Below are 27,010 nucleotides of genomic sequence, written 5' to 3' on the forward strand. Positions count from 1 at the left end.
TCTGTCATTTGCAGGCTACCTGGGGCTTGATGCTCATGCGTGCCCTGGGTTTGAGGAGCAACAGGATGCCTGTGTCCATGACAAACCACAGGGCTATTACAGGGTTTACTTGGTTGTCACAACCACGCTGTCAGGTGTCAGGTTTATTTCTCTGTTCCGTGTCCTCCTTCCTCCCGCAGTTACCCAACATTTCCCTATTCTACCTGCCTCCTTCTGACAGTGGAAATCAAACTGAAATGAACATGTGGGGAGTATCCTGGAAGAAGAAAGAAATAGAAAAGAGAAACTTTCAACCCTGTCCTGGTGTAGATGAGAAGGACTGACTGTCCACACGGCTTGCCTTGGGCAGTGCTCCACATGCCAACCAAGGTGGTCTCTTTGAAATACAAACATTTTTGGGCTCCTGGGTGGCACAGTTGGTTAAGCCTCCGACTCTTGGTTTTGGCTCAGGTTGTGATCTCAGGTGGTTAGGTGGAGCCCTATGTCGGGATCCACATTCACTCAGCATGGAGTCTACTTAGGACTTTCTCTCTCCCCCTAAAATAAATAAATCTTAAAAAGAAATGCAGATGTTTTATGGTCACCTTCAACCCTGGCACATCAGGCTCTATACAGAGCTGGGCATGGTGAGAACGACATGGTCACTGGGGTCAGATGGGCTAGAATTCAAATAATGCCTCTACCACCTTCAGATTGTGTAATCTGGGGCAAATTGTTCAGCTCTCTGTGCATTGGTTTTAAAGATTTATAAAAAGGACAGAATGGTAAATGAACATACAGGATTCTGGTTGAGAGACTGTGTAATAACATGTTAAAAACGCAGGCTCTGAAGTTGGACAATGGAGTTCAAATATTGGCTCCTTTTCTTAATAGCTGTGACTTTGAGCAGGTTACTTAAATCTCCAGGATAAACAAGGAGTATGATTATAATTGTACATATCTTGTGAGTCATTGTGCAGATTAAATGAAATAATGTATCTAATGTTCTTGACTAAGCACTGCAGTCCCAATAAGGGCTCCATGAATGCTAGTTACCTGAAGCATGGGTAGATGCTTGATAAACCAGTGGGAAATAAAATGAGAAGGAAAGAAGAAGTTTAGGCAAAGTGTAGTCTCACAAAGTGATATGTCTCCTCTACAACAATGCTGTCTGAATCTAGTGAATTTCCACCTTTGGGGGAGAAGCAGGGAAGGCAGACCAGATTAGGATAATTGTTTTCCTTGGAAGCTGAAAAATCATTTTGCCTCCAGCACCTCTAATTACTGCAGCTTCGGTGCAATCCCCAAATCCCACTGAAATAGGGAATGGAACTTAAAAGCTGCAAGAGAAGAGAAGGGAAAACTGAGGAGGGGAGCCAAAGTGCTTCAGGCTTTCGTGGTTCCTGTCCTGCCATCTCCCCACCCTGTCTTTGGCCTTGCCTCTGCAAGCTTCCTTTCTTTTCAGTACCTGTCAGAGAAAATAGTCTTTGTCCCTGCAGTTGACTCTGGGAAAGCTTTTCTTTTCTCTCTTCTTTTGGCAAGTGCAGCTGAAGAGGGAAGAGCATGCTGAGGCACTGAGAGGGAGACCCCACAGAGTAAGAGCTTAGGGCTAGACTGACAACACTGAGAATACCACTTCTGGGTAAGGTTCTCACCACATCCCTGTAACTGCCTCTTTACCTGTTTGTGTTTTCACCAAGCAGTAGGGCGGGGATCTGGGCCCCAGAGTCAAGACCAGGAGCAGTCAGACTTGGTACGAATGCAGGCCCACCAATGGCTTTGAACCTCAGTTTCAACATTTGCAAACTGGGATAAGATGTATAAAATACATGGCACCATGCTCCATAAAATGCTTTTTCTCCTCTGCCTCTTTCTCTTTCATCTTCTCCTTCCACCTCCTCTTTTTCCTTGTCCTTTTTAATTCCCATCCTTCTTCTTTCATTCTCTGTCTCTGCTAGTCAAAGTCAGGAGTCATATTTTAGTCAACTCCAGCTCCCCTAGGACCTTGAAAATAGCAGGTGTTAAATGGACATTTAAATAACGAAGAAAGAAATAAACCCCTCTCCTATCCTTTCTCTGCCTATTCGAAAGCACTCTCTTATCTGTGTTCTTACCAATGGGTAAGAGCTAGTAAAATGCAAAATACCAAGTACATAATCAGGGAATCATATAAACCTAGAACAGCACACACAGTGGCCTCAAGTCTACCTCTGACTTTAGAGAAAAGACAGCGAAGGCTCAAAGAAGAGTAGGGATTTATCCTGGGTCTTCAGGGGAACACCTCATCCATCTCTGTCTGTGTCACCACACCTTCTATGCAGGTGAGTCTCCGGATTGCCCCACACATATATCCATTCATTCCATGAAGAAATGTTTAATAGAACTTACAATGTTTCAGGTAGGCATGGCTCTAGATGCAGGAGAATTGTGGGTAAAAACAGGCCACATTTTTACCCTTATTGAGCAAACTTACAGCCTGCTGGAGGAGACTGCTGTTTACTGAAAATATGCATACCCCACTCTACATCCAACAACATGCATGAATGGATATGTTGTTTTAAAAAATCATAACATACTTCAAAGGGAAATTGTAGGATGCTATGAGAGAGGGGAAAAAGTGAAAACTATTAAGTGGGGACACAGAGGAAAGCATCTTTCATGGAGTGACTTTAAAGAAGAAGCCCAGAGATTAAAGAGTGTTCTTACAAGTAGATTGTACTAGTCCTTAGCACCATGGCTTATGTGGTTGGCCCACCCGGAGTGCCCTCTCTGTTCTCTTTCCTTCACGTAAGGCTCTCATGTTCTCTAAGTCCCAGGACAAGGACATCTAAGCCCTGCTCCTTCTAAAAAAGATCCAGGTTTCCCCACATGGATAGATTTCAATCATTTCAATTCATATTCAGCAAACAATGGATCATCTTTATCATAGGTGGTTGACTCCATTTGCCAAGGCAAATCCATCAGTATTCTTTATATCTGATGAAATAGGACCATGTTTATCTGGCTAACATTTATTGAAGTATATTGGATTTGTATGAGCTGAGGTCTGGTCTGAGAAGTCCCACAAGCAACCTATTACCTGATTGCATCAGATATATATGTCACCAGGTATTATATATTGGAACAATAAACTTTGTTGAAAATGTGAAATCTTAAGAGATTAAAAATGACAGAATGGAGAGAAAAGAACGGTGGGTTTGAAGATGGAAGACATAAATTTAGATTCTACTTCTATTTCTTAATGACTAAGAACAACACCAATAACAAGAAGAATATAATGTGTAGGCTTTATGGAGCTCTGAGTGTATTTTAGGCTTTGTGCTAAGAGTTCGTGTGCATTACCATTTTTTTTCTTCCAGCAATCCTATTCAGTGGGAATTATTATGAGTTTTATTATGAGTTTTATAGATGAGAAAACTGAGACTCGGGGAACGTAAGTAACTTTCCCAAGGTAAAACACTTCCTGACTAATGAATGCAGAGTTCAGGCTGGGTGGTTTAATTCCAGAACCCACACTACATACTCATCTCACGTAGCATCAATTTTTCTTTCTTTCTTTCTTTCTTCCTTTCTTTCTTTCTTTCTTTCTTTCTTTTCTTTCTTTCTTTCTTTCTTTCTTTCTTTCTTTCTTTCTTTCTTTCTTAAAGATTTTATTTATTTATTTATTTATTTGAGAGAGAGAGAGAGAGAGTTGGGGAGGGAGAGGAAAGAGAATCTCTCAGGCAGAGTCCCCGCTGAGTGCAGAGCCAGACGCAGGTCTCCATTTCAGGACCCTGAGATCCATCCTGAACTGAGCCAAAAGCAAGAGTCCTACATCCAACCGACTGAGCCACCCAGGTGCCCCAATTTTTCTAACCTAAAATAACAAGGGGAATGGGCACAGCCAGGGACTTCTAAAGTTTGCCCATTTCAAAAGGCCTCTTCTCCCTGTTCTTTTCCTGCCTTGAAGGATCAAGAGAGGCTTCCTGGAAGAGATGTCTGAAGGCCTGGAATTTGGAGAAATTCTGTCCTCTGGGTTCCTTCACTTCATTCAAAGCCCCATCCTGAAATTCTTTGATTATTTATAGAAGATATTCCCAAAGGAGGGCAGCTCCATACTCTGCCTTGCAGATTACAAAGAGATAAATAACACATTCCTCATTCTCTTACTCGCTGGGGAAATTGGGGGCTGTGTTTACATCGCTTCCTTGGTATTTATCCTCCTGCTGGCTGTTCCATCCCCTCTATTTCATGTTGTTATTTTACTTCCATTAGGGGAGCAGAAAAAACATGAGAAGCCATTCTGACCCACCCCAATCCTCAGAGGGCATTGCTCGGTCAAAGTCAGCATCCTTTGCCTTGTAATTTTCCCTACAAACATCTCATTCAAGAGGCATTTTCCTCCCTCTGAGTACTAATGTCCTGATGATGATAAAAATAAATAAATATCACACACACACACATACACACACACATCAAAACAAAACAGAAGGGAAAAAAGAGAGAGAACAGAAAATCAATTGCACGCTTGGTTCATTTCATGTTTATATCCTTCTAGATTTCCTCCCTGGGCTCCTGAGAATTGCCTAGTTAGCAGTTAGGAAGGGCTGGCTGGGTCACTGCAGTTTTAATGTGGCATGCCTGTATTCGTGGCTTTTCTTCTTTGGGAAGGGGCTGGACTTTATTAAGAAACCTTCTGAACATATGAGCTCCGTTATTTATCCACCAGGTCCGTGGAGACGTTGATGCAGTCCATTTTGTATGGGGAACTGACAGGCTTATTTGTTATTTTTCAGTATTTTTCCGGAAATGGAGGTTTTGCTTCAAGAAAATCCTGTGGTTGGCCAAAAACAGTTTTGATCACTGGAGTCCTTATTTGGTTAAATTTTCTTTACCCTGGCTTGAATGAAGGACAACCTACACGAAGCATGTAGCTGTGTGTCAAGTGTTATACCAAGCATTTTCCCTGTGTTATTTCATTTAATTAAAAAAAAGAAAAAGAAGAATCAGCAGTGTCCTAATTCCACAGATGGAGAACCTGGGACTCAGAGTGTAAATACAATTCTGATTGGGAGATTGTAAGAAATTTTTGCTAATGAATATAGATTTATTTCCCTGTGATAAGTTTTAAAAGGCAGCGTGGTACAGCTCACATCACAGGATTTTAGAATACTAGATTTGAGTCCCTTACAAAATATAAGGCCTTAAGAAAAAATATGAACTTCTCTGAGTTTTCTTTTCCTCCCTTCTGTGGTATAAAAGAGAATGTATGAAATTTGGACACAGAGATCACAGACAGAAATTCTGGCTCTGCCATTTACTAATGCTGTGTCTTAGGCTAGCTTTCCCAAAAGCAATGTCTGGAATGAGGATTCATGCACATGTTATTTATCAAGGAAATGCTTCCAGGAGAAACTGATAAGAGAGAAGCAGGAGAGGGATGGGATGAAATCAAGCAAGAGTGTGATTTCACGTGAAGTCCCCATCTCAGCCTGATCCCATAGGGAGCTCTGGACCATGTTACTTTTCAGAGTTTGCCCTGACTCAAGGCAAGGGAGCTGGGTTTTCACACTGCTATACCCTTCTCTCATTGGTAAGAGCCACTTGGGAAGGATGTGAACTCCCAGTACTTCTGGCTCTCTGCTTGTACTGGGCAGTGGCCAGAGATAAGGTAGACATAAGATCTGGGTGGAGCAGTCTGAGATTCTGGGTATGACATTTTACTTTTCTATTTTATATCCCTGTCTTCAAATTGGTCGACTAGATTCTGTGATTTCAATTTGTATAATTGTTCCACCTGTAAAAAAAAAAAATGTATGTTTCTTTCATTAGAACTTAAGATTCTTGGACCAGAGATCTTTATTTTATTCAGTAACATAGCTCATACTCCTACAAGACTGGCTAGCTATAGATGGGTCTCAGTGAATATCTAACAAAGGAATGAATGATGAAGAAATGGGTATTCATTAATTGCTGGATTAGGGTTGTATTCATGGCTCTCTCATTCATCTGCTAATTATATCACTGAAATCATCTGTATTCTTACAATATGCTTGCCACACATATCATAATCTATAATCACTGGAAAGACACCAATGGATCCAGATACTGCAAAGTTCCTTTAGTGAAAAATGACACTGAAACACATGGAGATATTTACTTAAAGAAGGAGTTGATAGCACAGTATGCCCTAGACCAGGGTGTAACTTCCCAGTCCCCAAGCTCCCCACAGGAACAGAATGCTAGGAATGATACCACTGCTTAGAATGAAGATTACACACAGAGGTATAAGTCCCCTTTTCCATTTTATGGGGTTTATGTCCTAAGTGCCTCTCTGTCATCTTGGAGACTTTCTAAGCAATGGCTCCCTTACTAGGTATAAGAAACTGGACTTGGTAACAATCTAGATTCCGTAGATACGGACCTGAGCATTATGTGTGTTTGTAGATTTCATTTGTATAACTAGCATTGTCCATTAATCCTTAGGCTGAGAAAGTAATATGAAAGTATTTTCCTGAGCAAAAGAAGACAGTTACAATAAACACATACTGTATGATACATTTATATGAAATGTTTCAAGTAGGCAAATCTGCAGAGACAAAAAGTAGATTGGTGGGTTGGGGAGGAATGGGGGGGAATGATTACTAATGGATATGAGATTTTTTGGGCATGATAAGCATGTTCTAAAATTAGATTATAATGATGGTTGCACAACTCTGTAAATATACTAAAAATCATTAATTTGTATACTTTAAACAGGTAAACTTTATGGCATATAAAATATATCTCAATAATGCTATTTAAAAATCACCAATGAAGTATCCAGAATGTATAATATAGGCAAATGAAAATCTCTGAGGGAGTATGCCTTCATCTCAGGTCCGACTGGATTTTCCCAGAAAAAACTCATTGAAGATGAGCTCACAATTTTAATTACAAAGCACACAATACAGTAATTGATGTGCAGCAGTCAGCAGACATGCCAAACAAAAGGGTTAGGTCCCCAAGATCTTTATCAGTTAGTCAACCTCTCTGAATCTGTTTTGATCTGCGTATCAGTGGGGACAATAACAGTGCCTACCCTTTAGGATTTATTGTAAGGATTAAATGAATATTAGCATGTCAATTATTGAAAATAGTGCCTGACACAGAAATATGCTGTATAAGCATGATATATAGGTATTAAATATTGGTAATAGGTAATAAATAGATAATACATATTAACTGTAATTAACTATCAACAACAAAAACAAAAAGGACTGGACCGAAAAATGGAAATTGACGCATAGACATGTAATAATAATTCACAAGTGGCATAAACATAGTGGGAACACATGTGGAATGATGTTTGACTTCACAGGAAAACAATTCTATGCACCTTCAACTTAAAAATATATGCTATTTTATTTTATGAGATTGGCAAAGATTAAGATATGTTTTGTATAGTGCCCAGAGGTTGGGAAGGAGGGATGGCAATGGGCTTCGTCCCCCACACACAGTCAGAGAGAATGTGAATTGGAACAAACCCTTGTAATGAATATTTCGACGAGTTTATCAAAAAGCATTTCGTATCATTATGAAATCTCTTATTAAATTTTTTTTTTTCAACCAAGAGCCAAGGACAAGAGAGATAAGATTTCTTTAATGGAAAATGACACAGAACATGTAAAGGCATTTACGTAAAAAGCAGTAATAGCATACTTTGGACTGGGTTGTCACTTCCCAGTCCGCAGGGACAGACTGGCGTGAATGATACTGTTTCTCAAGAGGGCAGATGCAAGTGTAGTCCACCTTAAATGGAAACATAAACTTTTGAGAGCTCTGACTTGATGCAGAAGTCTAAATTTCAATTTCCATCCATGAGCAGGCCCAAATCCTTCTCTCCAGATACCCTTGGGGTAATTAAATCCCAACCGTACATTACCAAGACCCCAACAACAGCCTCACCCATGCTCCTCGGGTGGCCGCAGCATAAACTTATTTGGTCATCATCTGTATTATCAATTCCTTCTTTGGTTTTTTGGTTCTTATGCATTTCTCTTACTTTCTTATGAATTCAACTATGCATTTAAAAGGAACTCTCATATTAATTATATCTAGGATTTCTAAGTGTTGTGTTGCTGTGGAGCTTTTCAATTCTCTAGCCGATGGGCCAAAAAAATTTGCTTTGAAAATGATCTACACGTTTGCCAAATCTCATGACCCTATTGTTCTAAGAGAAAAACCTAGAGTCACATGTAAGGGCCTCCTTGAGAATAAACATGAGAGAACAAGCGGATGCTACATTTGGCCAAGCACTGGGACCTGCAGATTTTCATCTCTTTGTGTGGCTTTCTATATAGTCCTCCACTGTGCTGTCTCGGGTTCCGTGTGCACACACCTAGGACTAAATCACACTGTCTGATAGATACTGTCTGTTTACAAGTCCATCTCTCCTGGACGGCTGTTGCCTCTCTAGAAGCCTGCAAGCTCTCTTCTATAAAACTGTATCCCAGTTCCCAGAACTACATCTCCCCCCACAGTGTGTGCTCTGTGCATGCTTACAGAAACAATTAGTGACTTTCTTCTTAGAAATGTATCTGTTGGGGTGGTAGGAAGAGAAGGTCTTAGGTAGAATTCTTTGGATCATTTGAAATAAATGATGCATTTTTTTATTTCACGAGTATTAATTGAACACCTAATATAACTGTAGCCACTTTCTGTGTCCTGAAAGATAGTATACTTTCTTTGATAGAATAGCTGTTTTTGTCAGGATGTCATTTAAATTCCATTTTAGTAGGAAGGATATCTGTGTTTGTGTGTATGTATGTATGTGTGTATGTTTGTGTGTGGGAGGGAGGGATAAGACTTCTCCCATGTAAATGGTTAACATGTTTTATACATGACCTGAAGACAAATGCTTCAATGTAGTAGCAGAAATGTCTGCTAGACAAGCCTGCCTGAGGTAGATATTTTCTAGCTATGTGACCTTCAGTAAGTTATTTCCCTTTACCAAGTATCAGTTTTCTTCTACATGCCTGCCGTGGTTGTTAGGAGAATTGAGAATTGTAAATAATGTCTATAAACTACCTGGCCCATAGTAGGTGCTCAGTAAATCATAGCTGCTGCTGTTACCTCATGCCATGGGAATCCTTTTCAAATGTGAGAGGTAACTCCCTTACTGAATCTGTTTTCCAAGTTTAGGGCCTAGATGCTTTTTTTCTTTAAGATAGGGCACAATGTGACTTCTTGTTACTGGTTCTAATCCTGTGAAACGCATACTGCAATGGATAATTATGCCAGTTAGGACAAAACAAGATCAAGCTTGCATATTTTCTTTAGACATCAAGTAAGCACGAAGTAAACCTCCTTTATTGGTATTTCCAAAACAGAGTCAGCAGCGGAAATATAGATAGTGCCATAATGTTGATGCCTTGAGGTTCTCTAAAATGCAAACCTACTTGATAAGACAAAAAGTCGACCACATTGGTTACTATGAAAACCTCAGGATGTCCAGACAAGCCCTTAGGGCATCAAGGGCTAGGGTATCTCACTGCCCCCTGTCTCTAAATGGGTAGCATCTCAGAGTGACTTTTTACCACATTACCACATTACTCTCATCTGGTGCCAAGAATGTGCTGGAAAAGCCAGCAGGAAGTGAAAACTAGCCAATTTGTAAAATTTTCTCATGCCTCTTGTTATTTCCCAATGTATGCTTTCATTGATCTCTTAGAGCTCTTGAGGCTGTGATGGAGAACAATAGCCTCAGGCAATGCATGGTCTGACCTTTGCAGAGGTCTTTCCTTCTGCCTTTTCTGGTCAAAATGGAGGGTCAGATTCCCATGAGTGGGCAGCACAGCCACAGAAGAATCTTGTCCATAGCTCCCATGTCCGCTTATTGAGAAGAAGCCATGGAAAGGGGTGGTACGAGAATATCAGACTTGCAGTTCTACCACCTGTGAGCCTAGAGCTCTTGGGGACATTATTTTTATATCCCCAGGACTTCATTTCTTATCTATAAAATGGAGTTAATGTCTAGCTTATGGGATTGAAGTTGGGATCCCCTGAAAAACATTTGTGTTTGTAAATGTGAAATGCCTGTACAGTTGGGAGGCTTTTGGTTTTTGCCACATCTCCATTACTAGAGGGAAATGAAACACTCTCCCTTCTTTCAAGCTACTGTCATTTCTTACATTGTCTTATCCATAATATGGGCAACAGATTAGGAAAAAAAGACTATAAAATGTCTTTTATTTGCAGAGAGAGAGAAGTGAGGGAAGGGAAGAGATAGATTTATTCTAAGGAATTGGCTTATGTGAATGCGGGAGCTCTTGGGTCTGAAATCCATAGAGCAAACTGGCAGACTTGAAGTACAGGTAAGAATTGATATTGATGTTGCAGTGTTGAGTTCAAATTTTGCAGAACAGCAAGCTGGAAATTGAGGCAGGATTTCTATGTTGCAGTCTTGAGGATAATTCCTTTTTTGGAAAATCTCAGTCTTTATTCTTAAGGCCTTCAATTGATTGGATGAGCCCCCCCTCCCCTTATAGAGAATAATTTACTTTATTGAAAGTCTAGTAATTTAAATGTTAACTACATCTAAAAAATACCTTCATGGATATTCATATCCAGACTGGTGTTGACTGAACAAATAGGTACCATAGCCTAGCCAAGTTGACACATAAAATTAGCCATGATAGCACCAAAGACTGTAGAATTTCCAAATGGAAAGGACTAGGCTGTGGTTTGGAAACATGAAGACTTAGGAAGCACATGACCTTTGGTCTCCATCATCTAAAGGGCAATTGTTGAGCTAGACTTGATTTTCAAGGTCACTGAAGGCCCAACAATGACCAAGAAGTATTATTCCAGAGAGGCCAACTCTGGCTGAAAATAAGGAAGAATGCTCTGTCAGTTACATGTGTTGGATTCTAGTTGTTTTGTTTCAATGGAGGCCTCAAAATAAAGCTGAGTTGTTGCTCATGAGCTCTACAGTGGGACGGGATGCTGTATCAGATGGGACAGCTCCAGGTAGCATCCAAGGCCCTCCTAAAGGGTGGGATTCTATGATGTCAAATAGACATTCTGAATGATTTGGAGCAATTTTCAAATTGCAGTTTATTATTATGTGAGCACTTCCTCTCATGAGGCTACAGATTACCTTCTTTCAAGAAGTAAATGTAAACATTTCATTTAGTGTTTTACTTTTCCCTATTGGCATTTTTTTTCAAAGGTGCTGATTCCTATCTGACATAAGACTCGTTTTGTTGCTGATTGTTTTCTTAATGTTATGCCAGAGCAAGGTTAGAGAAAGTAAAAGATGATATTATAGCCTTGAATCAGCATCCCCTTTCTTTGGTGTACTGATCACTCACTATACAAGCTTGAAACTTGCTAACTTAAATTGTGTTGATCACTCTTCAAAGTAACACATTCGGTTATTTGGGAGACAAATAAATATGATTATCTACCCATATATTTCAGGTTTCCCTAAATTTCAGGGCATGGTTTCTATTTTTGTCTTGACTCACTCTCTGATCTTAAGCAAGTTCGTTTCTCCATCTTTCCGTCTCCCGATCTGTAAAATGGATATGTTGGGTTTACTTGATCACTCAAATTTTCAGGTTCTTTCTAGCTCTTACACCTTTGGTGATTCCTACTTATCTTCAGAAATCTTTTAGACCTCTACTAAAGCTTAACATATGGCACTGTTGATAAACTCCTCTATCATCTGAGATTTATCAATATTTTCTTCTTTCACGCCAAATGTGTTAGAGTACCAGAGCTTCTCAGAGAGGTATTGGCCCAGTGGTCAATCCCGGCATCCTAAAGAAATCCTGCTATTTTCTGTTATTAAAAAAAATACATTTAGCAGAACCTGCCATATTTTCCCCTCAATTACAGGGTATTTAGAGGTGCAATTGTGTCCCTGGGGTGTGATCTAATTGGAAAAATAATTCCTAAATACTCCCATGTGATGACTCCAAATACATTCACTCTCTTATCTATGCTGTTTGTCTTCTTCTGCTATGTATGTCCCTTTGTGAGGTTCATGTATTCTTATTATTTCCCAGGTTTTAAATTCTTATTTTCAGGGTAGAATTACAAAGGAGGGAACAATTGAAAACATCTGCTCTGCTTTTGGACACTAGGCAGGCACCTCCATCATGTGCCTTTCTGCTGATGGATAATTAGCTGCAATTAGAGGCAGAATTGTTTTTCTTTTGACTGGGATTCTCTTCTTGGTGGTGAATAAATGAAAGGCACCGGATGGAACTTTCTTTTCTTGCCCACTGAACGGATGTGGCTGTCACTCCCCCTGATTAGGAACACCTATCCCATGCAAGACAGGACTGGCAGAAATATTGATTAGTTGAACACTCTAAAGCCTCTGTTTGTTTTCATAAAGCTTGGGCTGTCTTCGAGGTAGTGTAATAACTGACTTTGTCTATATTGCTATGGGGAGGTATTAAAAAAAGTGGGAGAGAGAGAGAGAAGAAAAGAGCTGCTCCTATCATGAGTTCCCCAAGTGAATGAAGGGTGTAGATGAAAAAAAAAAAAAGCCTACATGGCAGTTATGGAGTGTTGAGCATACAACCATAGACTATCAGAGCTGGAAAGAGTGGGAACTTCTAGTCCAGGTATGATCATTCATTAATGAGCAAACTGTGGCCCAGAGGAATAAATTGCTATAATATTATTAACAACACATATCATTTACTGAGCACTTACATGTCAGGTACCATGGAAAACACTTCACAAAGACAAACTCAGTTATCCTGAGTTTCAGAGTTTGGTACTATTTTTATTTTATTTATTTTATTTTATTTTATTTATCTTATTTTATTATTTCAGTGAGGAAACAAGCTGTGAGGTCAGGGCTATACAATTAAAAAGTGAAGACTCAGGATCCAAAGTCAATTCCAACTCGATACCAGAATCTGTGCCCCTACCTATGGCGCTATAGACAGACTGGAGACAAACATGTCTGGGTTGAATAGCAGTTCTACAATTGATTTGCCCTGAACTTTGGGCAAAATATCTCCTCCTCTCTCTTAGGATCAATTTTCTCACCTATAAGGTATAGATAATAAAAATGGCCTAATGGGGTGGTTTCTGGAATCAAATTAGTAACATTGAAAGGCTGGTTTTAGGTATATGATGAGTCCTCATGAAATGCCTGGCACTTCCTCCTTCTGGAGATGTTCAAGTGATGGATACATGGTAGATAATGTAGAGGATATTACTACCGTCTCTGTATGGAGGAGGTGAGGTAGATAAGATGACATTTCTGATGCCTTCCAACCCAGAGCTTCTATGATGCTGTGAGTCATTTGCTCAGTATGTAAGCAACATGCCCTGCCTGCATCCCAGCTCAGGAATCTCGCTCCAGCTTCAGAGTTGTGGTGACAGATGATCCCTCAGTACACTGTATTTAATCAGGATAAATTTTATTTCACTCTGAAAATAAGCGCTGGGGGTTGCTTATGGGGCTGGAGTTAGAGACAGGAGGAAACAAAATCAAAATTGGCTGAGACTACAGAGTAAACGGTTAGGTAAAACATCTAGTGGTGGAACAACTAAAAATACGTTTAGCAAACCGCAAACTAGTATTACCTTTGGAAATCATTTGCTTTGTTACTTTTTTTTTTAGATTTTTTATAATAATTTTTTATTATGTTATGTTAGTCACCGTACAGTACATCCCTAGTTTTTGATGTAATGTTCCAGTATTCGTTACTTGCATATAACACCCAGTGCACCATGCAATACGTGCCCTCCTTAATACCCATCACCGGCCTACCCCAGTCTCCCACCCTCCTCCCCTCTGAAGCCCTCAGTTTGTTTCCCAGAGCCCGTAGTCTCTCATGGTTCATTCCCCCTACTGTTACTTATTTATTTATTTATTTAAGGTGGGGAGGGGGTCAGGGAGAGGGAGAGAGAATCTTCGGCAGACTCTGCGCTGAGCTCAGAGTCTGACACAGGCAGGGCTCGATCTCACGACCTTGAAATCACAACCTGAGCCAAAACCAAGAGTCAGCCGCTTAACTGACTGTGCCACCCAAGTGCCCCATTTTCTTTTAAGATTTATTTATTTATTTGAGTGAGAGAGAGTGAGAGACTTTGCTACCTTTCAAATACATCTTTGTCTTTCCCCGAGGTTAAGTACCAAACTTGGGAGGGACTTACGTAATGGGGCTTTTGGCTAAATAAAAGCAATTGTGTTAGCAAGATGTAGAACAAGGAAGCACAGAAAGACACTGAAGGCAGGAGACCAGAGATGATATTGAGAACAAAATCTTGCTAGGAACTCACCGAAATCTTGGAATTGGCTTTGGATTGGAATATAAATCCAGGGGCTGAAATAAATATAATCAAAATTTCAAGATTCAAAGAGGCCCTGCCCGACATCTAGGCTATAAGTCTATGTGAATTGGTAGGTAGAATGACTGCTAACCGAACTCATCTCTTCTCACCCTGTAATATCTGTATGAAAAGCAGAAAACCCTAGTCTGTTACCTAGATGGTAGCTGCCGTGCAACGATATCCACGTGTCTTGGATTGAAATGGGATTGAGCCCCTCCCAGCGTGCCTAGCACTGTGTCATTTAATCCTCGAGAGTATCTAGTGGTGAAAGTGATTTAAGACGACAGGCAAGCTTATTGTTCTATTCCCCCAAATCTTTCCCACGTCCATCCTGACCACTATAAAAGTGTGTCTGGCATATTGCATTCCACTGTGGTTGAAAAATGCATCCGGGGTCTGTAGTATATTCCCCTTCCTCATGTTTCCATTACTCAGGGAACATTTTCAGAAGATGAGATCTGCTCGATTTTCAAATAGTTTCCAGAGGGATGTGGCAGAGTGCCACCTCATTTGATTCACTTAAAATTAGACTAGAGTGAGGAATCCCAGTGTCCCGCTGGGAGCAGTTCTGTACCGGTGGGAGTATAGGAGGGGAGACATGCCCATTTGCTGCTGAAATATAAGAAGGGCTCTCCATCATTGCCTCTTGTCTCCCCAAATCTGATGATTGTCATTTCAAGCACTGACCCTTTCAGTGTGAGCACAATATTATTTCGAGTCTCTCCTTCCCTCTTCCACCTCTCACCTAGGATTAGCATTGTAGATTCATTGGTATTAATTCTAGCAAATTGGAGAGCACTTGGGAAAAATGTAATTTCAAATTCATGCCCTATTCCCCAGAAATAAACCCTAAGTTATATTTGTTAAAGACTTAAAAAGATATTGCAGATGGGATGTCGTTCTGGGTATGTTAGTCAGCTTGGGCTGCCGTAACAAAATACCATGGATGAGGTGACTTAAATAACACAAATCAATTTTATCACATTTCTGGATGCTGGAAGCCGAAGATCAGGGTACCAGCATGGTCAGGTTCTCATGGTAAGAGCTCTCTTCCTGGCTTGCTGATGGCCACCTTCTCATTGTGTCGTCACGTGATAGGGAGAGAAAGACACACAGAGAGAAGGTTCTCTTTCTCTTCTTGAAAGGCCACAGTCCTATTAGAGTAGAACTCTACCTTTATGACCTTATTTAACCTTAATTACATCCTAAAACACCATATCTCCAGATATAATCACATTGGAGGATAGGGCTTCAACACATAAATTTGAGCAGGTAGGAGGGAGATACAATTCAGTCCATAGCGCTGAAATTTTCTAAATTTTCTTTATTTAATTTCCCAGTCCTCAGAGATAGGTCCCCAAAGAGTAATCACATTTGGCTTAGATTTCCCAAGGATTTCCATATCTATATACTAGGAGAGAATTTGGACTAATTTGTCTGAAAAGGGTAGATTTAGTGACCCGATTTGTTCTTTTCATGTGCCTATTTATGGGTCGGAAAGAATTCAATCTTTGGAGAGAGCAGATTGAGTTCTAATCTTGGTAATATTACTGAATTGCTTTATGACCTCAGCTTTTTCCATCTGAAAAATGAGGTCTTCTCCCTACATTCCTTCCCACCCTGATATCCTACGGATCTGAGATGTATGGATTTGCATTTGTAGTCCTTTTGGTGGTTAGTAGTCCGCTTTTTTGTTAGACGGTTGCTAACAAATCCAAAGGATGCTCCAAGCTCATTAAGTCTACATTTTCACTGGCCTCATGACCAAGATAATGGAATAGAGATGACTTAAGCAGAATATTGGAATCAGACTTTCTGGGGAGAGGTAGCAGACAGACATAGAACCAAAATCTAGAAGTGAAATTGGGGACCACCAGGTGAAAAGATTCATGGGTCAGATGTGGCAGTTCTTGGAGTGCTTGTCCTGCCCACTGGTTCACATCAGGGTGCTTGGGGCAGAGGAGACATCACAGTGAGCTATCAGCTAGTAGTTTGGTAAAGGAGAGAATAATAATAGAAACTTTCTTAACTAACAGGTTAAGTGTGAGACATTTACGAGCACTTTATATATTTATTATAACAATCAACTTAATTTTAACCACCGCCTTGGAGTATCGTCTTTATTCTTAAATTCCAGAAGAAGAAGTAACACTTAGAAAGGTTAAAGCAAGTTGTCCACAGTCGCATGGCTGGGAGGAGAAAAGGCCAGATTCCAAACAGGGCAATTGACCTTGGCTCACCTAATGTCTACTCCATTCTGCCTTAGCAGGAAAACCGAGACTTCAGTAACTTAGTCCATGTTTCTCCACCAGACAATGTTCCAGGAGGGCAGAGGATAGTGCAGCCTTTTACCTCCAGCATTTATGCAGTGTAAAAAATATTGTGTCAGAAAATACAGGATAATAGCAAACTCCTAATGGGGATCCTCAAATCTGACAGAATTAGGTACATCTTCAAGGAGGAAACAAAGAATGAGTTATACAGGGAAGAATGGGGGAAATGCAGTGGGAGAAGAGGGATCAGGAGAAATTCCAGGCCCCAAGTAAAAGGGCTTATCCCTAAAGGTGTCTGTCTTGCACTCTTCGTTATCCCGAGATCCTGAAGGACCATATTTACTCAAAAGTACTTTCTGAGTACCATAACAATTGTCTGCACCATGGCATGCTCATCATATTCTAATTACCTGTTTATTCATCTATCTTTACTGATGGTGAATTCCTTGAGAACATGGCCCTTTCCTTATTCATCTTTGTATGCCCAGTGCCAAGCGTATAGTAAATGTCGAATCCTTGTTGAATGCCCAGTGCTTGTGGCTCACTAAATACATTTAGGATTCCTGACCACTGACTGGGGTGTTTGTCTTGGATTTACCATTTAAGCTTGTCCAGTCAGTGTTTCCTTGTCACTCCAGATGCACCAGGAAGCTCTGCTGGGCATCAGAGGGGTAAATAAGGCACAATACACTGCTTTCCAGGGGCCTCACCATCTGGTGAAGAAGGTATACAAATCTGTAAGTAACTGAACCTCAGTATCTCCATCTGTAAAATGGAGGTGAGAAAACCTCTTGCAGCTGCCTCACAGGATAATGGGGGTGCCCAGTAAAATAATGCATCCAAAAAACTTACAAAGGATCATTCGTAGGCAAGTTAATAGTTAAAATTTTGTAGAAGTTGGTTCTGTATTCCAACTTTTCTGGATTCTTGAGCATTGAAGAACAAATAAAAACTTTGCTGTATATGCTGTCAGGAGGGGTGTAGGCTGATATTGGAGTAATTGTATTTTTTAGCTATTGCCCTTTGTTCTCACAACCCGGTGTTTATGGAGCTTCAGTAACGGTCTACTCCTGTTCTCCAGTTCTGTATTTCCAAGTTATTCAGTATGTGGAAGCATTAAAAATAGGGGTTTTGTTCTTCTGTTTGTTCTTTTTTTTAATAATAATTTTTTATTATGTTATGTTAGTCACCATACAGTACATCCCCAGTTTTTGATGTAATGTTCCATGATTCATGACTTGCGTCTAACACCCAGTGCCCCATGAAATACCTGCCTTCCTTAATACCCATCACCAGCCTGTCCCAATCCCCCACCCCCCTCCCCTCTGAAGCCCTCAGCTTGTTTCCCAGAGTCCACTGTCTGTTTGTTCTCTTAACATCTCTAGTGCACAATCCTTCATGTAACAGAGAAGGTGGCTTAAATTAACACATGTATATCTGCACATTTGTTCAAAAAAGAAATACAGGAAAAGAGTAAACCAGACACTAATGAGATTAACTGCCTAGAGGGTGGGTAGGGAAGAATGCGAGAATGGGAATGGACTGGAAGGAATGAAGGTCGAGTGACCTTTTTTGAGTCTACCTGTTTGTGAAGTTGTGACTTTTAGAGCAATGATAGTGAATCACATACGAAATACATGCATACATAACAACCACGATTTGGGAGGGAGATAAATCTCGAGTGGAATACAAACAGGAACAAATCAACTGCATTAAAAATAAATAGTATCACGGCCCCTGTGTGGCTCAGTTAGTTAAGCATCTCACTCTGGGTTTCGGCTCAGGTCATGATCTCATGGTCTTGGGATCGAACCCCACATCAGGCTCCACGCTTAATGCGGAGTCTGCTCCAGATTCTTTCTTCCTTCCTCTCTGTCCCTCCCTGCTCCAGTGTTCTCTCTCTCTCACAAATAAATAAAAATCTAAATAAATAAATAAATAGATAAATAAATAAATAAAATCAGGTGCCTGACTGACTCAGTCAATAGAGCATGCCCCACATTGGGCATGGAGCCTACTTAAAAATAAAAAAATAAAAAATAAACAAACAAATAAATAACATCACACCAAAGGACTTGAGGAAGATGAGGACTAACCTAAGTAATTTTGCAAAAACATTATTTGGACTATAAATTATAAATCAGATGACAAAAGGAGCTGTGCACAGTGCTGTACTCCAGTTGGCAAAGTTGTTTCCATGGACCCAGTAATACACCCACGCATACATATGTATGTGTGTGTATATATAGGTAGATAGATGTAGAAATAGATAAATGTATGTATATGTATGCATACTTGTATTTTCTAGCTCTGTCTGCTGAGAAGTCCTGGAAGCAATGATACCAAACTCACAGTGAGCACACCTGGAGGCCAAAAACAGTTTCTAAATGCCGTTCTTTGATAAGATGAACACAGACTCTTTGGGAAAATGAATGATTCTAGGATTAGGACAGGGCGTATACAAGGGGAGCCTGGGACAGCTTATGGCTCTGGGAAATAAGAGAATCCTTCAGAAATGATAAGGGCATGGAAAAAGGATATAAGAGCCAACTGGAAGGAGCTTCCAATGGCTAATTTCATGACAGACAGTAAAATTTTAAAATGATGCTAATGGATTGGAACCCACAAAATAAAGAAAGTGTTTATTGTTCTATGCTGATTCAAACAAGTAATTTAATAAATTACTGAGTGGAAGGGAAGGGAGGCTCTTTCTTTAGTAGAGTTCCGATGAATAAACGAAGAAGCCGAGACGCACGTCATCACTTGGCGAACACAACAGTAGTTTTTGAGGCAGGGCTAATCAATAAGAAGTGAGATCTGCGGGAGAAGGTATGGTGAGAACCAGGATGTTTGTATAGTCTCAGAGTATCTTCCCACAAGGTACTTAGCAAACACATGGGAGAAAATAGTGGCTTTACAGTGGTAAACCAGCAGAAATGACTGAGCAACAATCAAATTCAAATGGCTAGCAATGAAACGTGTGGACACCATTTACTTCCTAATAGGATGCAATGAGATGGACACAGCGTCACTTTTATGATGTTTTTGACAAGAATGCATCATCTGAATTTAAGTATGAAGGAACAGCAGATGATGGACATGCTACTGAACAACTGACCTGTCTAAAAAACAAAACAAAACAAAAAATCCTGAGGACTTGTCCTGGATTGGGGGACACTAAGGAGACACAACAACCGAAAGTAACATGTAATCCAGGATTGGATCCTGTGCCTGAGAAAGGACATCGGTCATATACCGTCTGTAGGTCCATTGATAGAATTGCAGCCATGTTAATTTCATAGTTTTACTCATTGCTCCAAGGTTATGTAAGATGTTGGCTTCTGGAAAAGTCTGCTAAAAGGTATACAGGAACATTTTGTACTATTTTTTCAACTTTTTTGTAAGCCTAATTTTTTTTCAAAAAAAAAAAAAAAGAAAAAGAAAAAGAAAAAAGAATAGATGCTTCATTCATGCAACTAGGTCCCTGAAGTTAGAAAAAAATGGTCATAAGATCTTTCGCCAGAATCCTGAGGGAGTATTTTGCTGTGCCTGTAATTCAGTGTGATTATCTGTCTGATTTCCTCAGAATCACAGAAGCAGCAAATTCACAATTAGAATCTTGGGGTGACAAAAACAGCAAAACCCTAGCACATGGTGCCAAGCACTATGCTGGCCACCTTATTTATGTCCTGTGTTACTCATAATTTTGCATCATTCTTTTCATGTCCTCTACCTTGTACCGTCATTTTAATTCCGTTTTATAGAAAGAGGTCCAAACCAGTTCATTCCTCCTTTTGAACACAGAGAGCAAACAGCTTAATTGGAAATTGCTGTTTTTCTTCTCCCTAAGATGGTAAAAATCATTTTCCATTTCTTCAGGCAGTTGAGAGTCATTGCCCTCCAGGAAATGAAGAACGTTCCTCTGGACTTTATTTTTCTACATGCTATAAAATTAATTAGTTTTGTTTCATTTCAGGGTTGAGGTAGGGATAACAGAGGAGAAATGCATTAGGGCAAAGGAGTAAATAATACGCAAACCTATAAGATGTTTTGAAAGGTTGCCAGAAACCAGGTGAATAATTGATGATGCTTTGAAGCATTCAGATCTTTCCCGTGAAATGGTTGTTAATGACAAAATGAACTGCAAGCTATCACCCCCTTTTTGTCTCTTATACACACACACACACACACACACGCACCGGAGTCCATTTATTGAGCCCTTCTTACAGGTAAGAGACTTACCCTACTGTTATTCATCCATGCAGGGTGTCCTGAAAGTCAGACCCACTCACCCTATTGCTCTTTCCCAAGCCCACTGCCTTGGCCTTAGTCTTGCACACATTTACTTGCATGTAATCTTACGCACCTGGTCTCCCTGCCCAAGTCTGCCTCAACTGCCTCCTGCACAGTGCTTTTCCTCCTCTGAGTTGCTTGCTGTGCTCAAAAGAACAAGTCTGCTCTGTCCTCAACCTCTGCCTCTGAACGGTAGCCCTCATGTCTAAATCTGGAGTGCAGGGCTTTCCAAAGTTGTCTTCTGACTTCATTTTCACCGGACACTACAGCAAGCCTCAGTGTCTTTTCATTAAATTAATATTTATTCACTGAATATGCCTGGCAGTTCTCACTGCCCTTTGTCCACAGACCCTCTTCCACCTGGAATGGATGTCCTTTGCCCTCATCTGTCTCAGCCTGCTGAAGTTCGACCTCTCATGCCCATGAAAGTGCTACCTCTTTCTTGAAACCATCCCCAAATTTGTAGGTGAAAATTCATCATTCTTTTTCTCTTCACACTGTACTTTTTCAGTTATTCTCCTAGTAACCTGTCTCAGATTGTTTTTGTGGCCAACTGTCTCTGGTTCTAGCCTGGGAAACTTTCAAAGGTAGGGTGTGTGTATTTCACTGTTCTTCTTAGGAATATAGAGGTAAAGTTGAAGAAGAATGTAAGTGGAAGATTAGAGGAAATGCTGGGGGACATATATGTATAGCTGTCTATCTCCATCCGATGAATAGTTCAGTAATACAAAAAATCTGCTTCTAGGGAACATAGAATGCCACCAGGATTCTGGAAAAATATGCTGCTTTGTATATGTTTTCATAGTGTTATCTGACATCATCTTTTCTGCATCATTAATTCTCCAAACCCACTCAGCAGAGGGGGTTTGGCTCTCCCCAATTTTCTGATGAGAAAACTGGGAGGTGGGCAGGGATCAAGCCTAGTCAGGGGCAGTGAGGACTTGTTCACAGTCAAGTGACAGCTGGAAGCCAGAAGAGCCAGCCATAGAGAAGGAGTAGTGGGGAGTACAACAGGCTTGGGGATCTACAGACTACTTTCCAGTCCCAGCCCTCTCATCTAGGAGCTCAGTGGCCTTGGGTAAGCTGTTTGGTTTTCCAGGCTTTCCTGTTTATAGATCTACAGATGGAATTTCTAGGGCCACCTGCACTCAAAAAACAGCTCCTTAAGACACATGATTTGGTGTGCTGTGTCCACAGTGGAAGCCCCATTCAGCTAGGCTAAGAGGTCCCAGAAGTGTCTGAACTATTAGGGATTTGACCCTCTGCACTGCTCTCTGCCTGTCAAGAGGCTACTCTGTCGTGTTTGTGGTCAACGTATCTTTCTTCGTGCAGGTCATGAAGAGTGGGCATTGCTGTGGTCACAGGAGACAGTCTAGTGCCCTGGTTAAGAACACAATGTTTGGGGCCAGACTGCCTGGGTTTGTACCTCAGCTCCACCCCCAAACTAGCTGTAGCTGTGTGGTGGCCTTAGGAAAGTTGCTTACCTTCCCCATGCCTCACTCTTCCCATCTGCAAAATGGTAATCATCGTATTTATTTTATAGGCCCGCTTAAGGATCTGTGAGGCAGATCTCTGAGAATAGCGCCTCTCATAAATGGTAGCTATTTTTACTTCTGTGCCAACCACTGAGGCTCCTGGGAGGATAAATGAGAACAGTTTGTAAACTTTAAAGTACTGATGGAAAATAAAGGCTTAGTAGAACTAGTATGCTTTTTTTCTCTAAAACTGGGGGGAAAAATGTGCCCTCTTGTTCCAAAATCCTTCTGGGATCATAAGCTAAAAAACCGAAAGAACTATTCATACCATTTTTGGGACATAATTTTCTTCTCTCTAAGATATTTTCAAAGTTAAATTTATAGTAAACTTTCTCCAAAATGTCTTTTGTTGGAATGGATTTGCAGACCTGAGCTTTTGAACATTTTATTTTAAATATTCCTTCCTTCCAAAATTAGGCAAACAATTAGAATAAACAGACACCAAGAAATTATAAGTTACAAAAGCTATTTTTAATCTGCCAAGATTTTTAACCTGAAACAGATATATCATATACTCTCCACAGTTGGCATCTCCCTATAAATTATATATTCAAATAATAGCTTTAAGCCATAAACTCAGAGGTCAGTAATGGCAAGTCCCCTTTTATTGTGGAAGCACTTTGGTGCTAAATGAAATGGACAGGTGACCCATTGCTATTCCTGCCATTTGCAAACTACTAAATAAGAGCAGATTAATAGTACACTTAAACACATCACACTAAATATATATGTTTAGTAACAACTTGGGAAGTGGTGTAGGTCAGTTTCCAAACTGGCTTATTGTCATACTTTGGTACAACCCCTCAATTTTTAGTAATACTATAAGAAGAGAACTGTCCTAGGAATTGTGAAGAATACAAGGTGGAAGATCTAGGAAAAAAGAAATTTTGATTTCAATCCAAAATCCACGTTTATTGACAAGCTCCTATTTACAAGTCCCTATACAAAGAGGTAAGTTGATATGTGCCATTGGACTATTAAACATATATTGATATAAAAACTGCCAAAAATATATTGATACAAAAACTGCCAAATAAAAGAGAAATGATTTCCTCTTGGTGACACAGGGTATGGGTGGGGGGCTTGTGGAAGGCAAACTACTGGGGATGATGTTCAAAAAGTAGAGGTATCTGACCCAGGCTTTAGGAACAGGATTTTTTATTGTGATGAAAGGAGACAGCAAGAGGAAGCTGGGAGCAAGATGAGGGAGAGAGAAGGTGGCCATTTCAGGAGAAATTAGCAGTGACGGGGCGCCTGGGTGGCGCAGCCGTGAAGTGTCTGCCTTCGGCTCAGGGTGTGATCCTGGCGTTCTGGGATCGAGCCCCACATCAGGCTCCTCCGCTGGGAGCCTGCTTCTTCCTCTCCCACTCCCCCTGCCTATGTTCCCTCTCTTGCTGACTGTCTCTCTGTCAAATAAATAAATAAATAAAATCTTTTTAAAAAAATTAGCAGTGACAAAGGAATGAACAGGGATGTCGTTCTGGTCCTTAGGAAGTGACTGGAACACAGCATGTTGGAAGGGAAACAAAACATAAAAAGCTGGATGTGATGCTCCTTGAACAACTTTGTTCTGGTTTAGTGCTATCTGTCCTCAAATCTGTGCACTCAGCTTCCTGTCATTTTCTTCACTTCTGAAAAGGAAGTAACTCTGAGGGCATTTTCCACAGATTGTTAGTTCTATGGGATGTTATATTAAAAACATAAATTTCTGTGGTCAAATAAACTTGGCAGAAGTCAGGTTAAACATATTTCATTTTTACAGGACTTCTCAGAGCCTTTAGTAAGTTCATAATGATTTGTGACTCTCAGCAGGAGAGAGAATGTTCTATTGCTCAAATACAATAGGCCAATGGATTCTTTTAAGACTATATTCCCATACTAGTAGTGTTCTGTAGAGTAAATGGGGAAGCACTGGGTTAAGATATTAGCTTAGATTTATTTGTTCAGGAAATAGGAATTGAATACTTTTGATGTGTCCAGCATTTGTGCTGAGTAACAGAGGTACAGCAGTTAACACATACCCACTGTCCTATTCTCATGCAGCTCACACCTGGGAGGCGTGGTCTACAAGCTGGGGCATTTTAGCAGCAGGTGTGAAAGACTGGAACACACCTTGGAGGAAGGATGAGGTCTTATTGACTTTTACACACTAATGCCCTACAGGTTGCCTGTTGTGGAATCTGATGGTTGATGTTCAGAAATGCTGGTGAAAAGATTGTTAGGAACCAGGGGAGGCAGGGAGGAAAAAAAATGGGGTGGGAGAGAAAATGGAATAGTAAGAGACTAGTTTGGGAGCATAACTGGATTGCAGACAAGTGGTTGACCAATACTGAAAAACCCTGAGAGTTTCTAAGGGAACTTGGGCGATTCCATCTGGGAAAGCTGAAGGTAACAGTTCAAGTGAAACCTGAATCACAGAGCAGCTTCAAGTTGGTCTCATTATAGATATGGGCACACTCTAAACCGTAGCGTCAGTCTGCAAAGCTAGAAGAGGTCTTGGAGATGTTCCAGTATGAACTCCTTTCCTTGATCTATCCATATACCTCATTACACTCACTTTTTGATGTTTTTTACATAATGAGATCTACTCAATCCATTGCACAGCCCCTCCTGCTTTGACCTTTAGGAAACTCAGAGCTTAACTTAACATGCAATTGCTGTGGCCAGTACCTATCAGATACTGGTTGTATCCCTATCTCCCCCTCTTTGGCAAGGCATCCAGAACAGCTACAGTGTCTCAAAGACTATCTTAGGTTCCCTGAGGGCTCTATGTAAATGCCTCAGGGAACTCTGACCAGTAATGAGAGATACCCTGTTTACTCACTGATTCATTGATTAGCTCATGAAGTTATTGACTATCCATCATGTGCCAGAATCTTTACCAGGAGCACTAAAGAAGATAAAAACTTTTTTAAAAAAGACTTTCTGTATTCATTCTTTTGATAATTTATTAAACATGCATCTGTTGATAATAAATTATGTGCATATGAAAATTATTTTGAAAATTGGTTATGATGAACACTCAAACAGATATATACTTTTTTACCACAGATAGCTTTAAATGTTGTGGTAACTATAGCTTCACGAATCCAATTATGAAAAGGCATAAATCTAAGTGTATAAAATCTAAGTGAGTATAAACTGTAACTAAAGAGTGCTGAAGTCCTTAAAAATTATGAGTCACCCATTGTCATGTATCTAGTCTCCCATCCGATCTCTTCTACTGAATCACATTATATACAGGATAATTACACAAGGGCATTCCCACCATTGCAAAGGTGACTCCAACTCATTCATTCAGCATGTGTTTAGAGGGTCCTTACCAAGGCCAGGTCCTGGGCTAGGCAACAGGACACAGAGGTTGTTTCTGTTTCTTCCTTGAATGACTTTGGGTAAGCACCCTCTGCCAGTTCCTACTGTAAATGTATTACCTAAGTGCTCAGCATAGGCAACCCATGTTCCAGTTTTCTGATTGAGTAACCGCCGTGACCAATCTCTGGGCAAGGCTATTCAGGAAATAACTGCTATTCAGCTTCACTTTTCCTTATTGAGCTTGATGCCATCATAATGGGAGGATTATGCAAAGAAGTAAGAGATAAATTGACAACACTTAACAAAAACACATTCTTTTCAGAATGGAGCAACCTACATGAGGAGAGAGGCTTGTCAAGTGTTTCACGGAATCCAATAGAGAAGATTAAGGGCGTGGATCTGATATTCGCTGACACTTTTCACTCCTTACCACCATTGGCCAAAATAGTCTGTCGACAGCATTTTCTTGGTGTCCACAATGTAGAAAGCCTTGTGTTTGGCACAGAAGATGGAAAAAGTAGAAAAGAGTCAGAGATACTTCAGATGCAACTCCAGAGGGCAACATTCACATAGACTGCAGGATAAATGACACCCTCTAGAGTTGTGCGGGGCACAATCTTTACAACTGCTTAAAATGAGATTGGGAAGCATTCCCCACTTCCACGTGTTTATATATGAACAGCAGATATTAATAAGGTGAAAACGCAAAGCTGTGGACAAAGAGAGCATTGATGAGAGAAAGGATCAAATTGTATAGCTGAGGCTGAGAAGTGCGGATGATAGATTTACATTTGTCAGGATCAGATCTGAATCCAATCTGCAAACTGTATTAGGAACTCATGATGCAGACTGATGGAAAAATAGACCTGATTGGAAAGTGAGGTTGAGATTAGAAATTTGGGTTTTAGATTTGTCAAGAGAAAGTTGATAGTTGGGAAACATGAGATGGGGGCAATTCCTTCTGTAGAGATAGAGCATAGAATTAGAATAGAAGTAAAGGGTGTATAGGCTAAGACCTTGGCAAACCCCCACTTAGGGAAAAGAATTCGGAGTGAAGGACCTAGAAAAGGAACTGCAAGTGTATGCACTGGTACCGCGGAGAACACCGTTCAGTGTCGTTGAGTGAATCACAGTGGCATATCTCAGACCACAAAGACTCCGTGGATTTGAGAATCTTTGTTTGGCAGAGTCTGGTTTGCCATATAAGGGCACAGATTGCCATTTTCACAAATCCACCCTTCTGTTGCTCAAGATATGCCTCAAGTGCACTCATCAGTTTCATCAAGGACGTTT

Source organism: Ursus maritimus, unplaced genomic scaffold (genome assembly GCF_017311325.1).
Source record: "Ursus maritimus isolate PB19 unplaced genomic scaffold, ASM1731132v1 scaffold_17, whole genome shotgun sequence".
Lineage (NCBI taxonomy): Eukaryota > Metazoa > Chordata > Mammalia > Carnivora > Ursidae > Ursus > Ursus maritimus.